This window comes from Beta vulgaris, chromosome 7 (assembly GCF_026745355.1).
Source record: "Beta vulgaris subsp. vulgaris cultivar EL10 chromosome 7, EL10.2, whole genome shotgun sequence".
Lineage (NCBI taxonomy): Eukaryota > Viridiplantae > Streptophyta > Magnoliopsida > Caryophyllales > Amaranthaceae > Beta > Beta vulgaris.
Genome location: NC_079208.1, coordinates 45,025,336 through 45,028,523, shown reverse-complemented (window position 1 = coordinate 45,028,523; position 3,188 = coordinate 45,025,336).

The window sequence follows — 3,188 nt, the reverse complement described above, 5'->3', positions numbered from 1 at the left end:
AGAGGGGGGTGAATTATAGTGAGAGAATAAGCACTACTTTTTGCGGAATTAAAAGTAAACTTGGGAACAAACAATGGGAACACGAGAGATTTTACGAGGAAAAACTTCCTAGGCCTAGTAGGAAGAAACAACCTCGACCACAAGGGATTTTAAACAACTTTCCACTATAATAGGCCAAAACAACTCTGATTACAACCTATTACTTTTCTCTCGATTCTCAACTTAAGTCACTCAACTCAAGTTCCCAACGACAGTTCCCAACAACTGACGTTTTTTCTCAAACTTCACTCGAAGTTCCTTTCTCTTTCTCTTTCTCTTTCTCTTGCTTCACTCAAAGCTTTCTCACACTTACAAGAGTTCACTCAAACCCTTTTTTCAAAAATACACTTTGTAAAACAATGGAAGAGTAATAAAACTCGATTAATGTAAGTATGAATTCTCTTAAGGAAAGGCACTGACACTTTAGATAACTTAAGACAAATTAACTAAGTCAGACACAATTTTTCTCAAATGAATTAGGCGCCTATTTATAGACATTTAAGACAAGACATGATTTCCACTAACTTAGACCATTATCACATGTTCTCCATGATTTCTAATTAATTAATTAAATTAAATTATTTATTCATCATGTAATCATCCACTAATCCATTACTTCATTCATAGAAGCAGTAACAACGTGGTTTTGCAAACTTGGAGAATAATTAATCTTATTTAATTTAATTAAATACTTGGAGGATAATTAACTTAGCCACTAAATCCACTAACTCCATAAACTGTAGCAGTAAATCATTTAGGCGTGTAAGCTAGAATTTAGGAAATAAATAAATAAAAATTTTAGCTAGTTTTTAGGAAAAAACTTTTTCAAAATCTTTTATAAAAACCGGAAAACAGTTTTTTTATTTCAAAAATCCGAAACATTTTAAAAACCGGAAATAATATATTTTCGAAAATAAATCTTTTAAATAAAATAAAAGATAAATATATATTTTAAAAAGATAAGATTTGAAAATCAGTTATTTTAAAATCAGAAAATCTATTTAAAATCTTTTCCTAACAAACTTAAACTAACTTCCTAAAATTATGGATCTTAGTCAAATTATCCCTAAAAACTCTAACAACTATATTGGGCACACAATTACTTAGGCGCACAATATTAGTCACTTAGGTTCCTAAATTAGTTTTAAAGTCTTGTTCCCTAATTATTAAGTCTTGTTCCTAAGCCTTGTTCCTATAGTGCCAGGTCTGTTCCTTTCATGGGAACAGAACCAAGTTCCTTTGAGAATTCACCACGAACTTAATAAAGCTATTACTCAACCTTAACAAGAAGATTAATAAATACCCTAATGTATTCTAATCTTCATTCCATGCTTGATTCTTCATTTCTCGAACATCTTTACTTCGATCTTGATTAATTCTCCGCTTTAATCTTCAATCAAGTATTCTCTTAGCTCGAGCATGAATTACCTTGCAACAACACAAATAAAATATACTATGTCTTTTGTGGTTAGGTCATCTTCAAAACTCAAGGGTCAACATTGTCGAATTACAATGAGTATTTAGTGAGTAATGAAGGTAACTCCCCTTTTTTTTCGAGTTTTTAGGGCAATATATGTTGTAATTATATAAAAAAAAGTTTGATACAACTTTCCTAAATATAAGCACAATTAAGATATTCAATCGCCATATTTTCTTCATAATCTAAGATAACCGTCCATAAATAAGGCAACCTGAAAATGGAAGGCAATGAAGGAGAGGAACTTTGCCACTTTAACCTTTTCATATGCACTGTAATATTCCATATTTAACATCCATTATAGTACAAATTAAATAACGTAAATCAAGTCAAATAATTACCTTTCATAATATTGCTTATCTAATTTAGACATAAAATCATATGCAAACTATTTTTTATATTAATTGTCTAATATACATTCAAAATTTTAAATCCAATGACAAATAATTTTTACAAAGCCGTAATATTTCCTCATTGAAAAAATCGTCTTAAATTAAGAAGAACAAAATTGTTTACTTTTTGGGACTGTCTACCTCTATATACATACTCGATATTTTGCATACTATCTAATGAAATTTGCCTTATGTATATAGTTATATTTACGGTTTACTTAACCATAATGAAGAAGTTTTTTGTATATTTATTGTTCTTTAATTTTTACATATTTATATTTACAATTTAATAATTGATAAATCAAATAATGACTGAAAATATTTCATACTTGTGAAAAAGAGGACTAATACTTTAATAAAATTGCTATTATTAATATCTGAAATAGCCCTTATAATTATTCAAAAGTGAATCTATTCCTCCTAAAGCCGGATTTTTTCACGAAAATTGATCTAAATATTTCATACTTGCAAAAAAAGGCATTATATAAAAAATACAAACAAGCTTGCGTCACATAAGATAATTAATATTATTCATACAAAAAAGTGAAAACATACATAGCCGAAATAGTAATCCTAATTATTCAAAAGTAAATAAAATAAGATAAGAGGACTAATATTTTAATAAAATGGCTATTAATATCTGAAATAGCCATCCTAATTATTCAAAAGTGAATCTATTCAACTAACACTTCCTTTGAAACTTGACGTGCAAGCTCAAACTGATTACATGCATGCATTATTTGATCTATGTAACCAATAGTCTTGTTTCCATTTGCATCTAAATTATGTAACTTTGTTATTATATCCTTAATATTCTCCTCATAATTTGAAAACTCTTGTAAAAGTGAATTAGGTGCCTACACATAATTCTTCAATTGTGTTTTAACTCTACAATCCATGGAGAAGAAGGAAAAGTCGGTGCTTGTAAGAAATTGAAGGTAGAATATGTATAGAAAAGATGAAGAAAAAGAGTTTGAAGTGAAATAAAATAAGGTGATGAGCATATATGTAGGACAAAGTTTTTTAGCCATAATATAGAAACCCTAATATATATTTTGGTTGTTGACATTAAATATATGTTTTGGGGTGTTTGACTATATTGATTGTTTTATTTAAAAAAAAAGAGTATATGTAAGAGTTGATGATTGAAATTTAAGCACAGTCTATATAAAGTACATAAAATTTTCGGCCACATGCAATAGAAAGAAAGAAGGCAAAATCAAATATATTAATGTAAGATATTCGAAAGTAACATTAACAAAACAAAAATTGCGTTATTG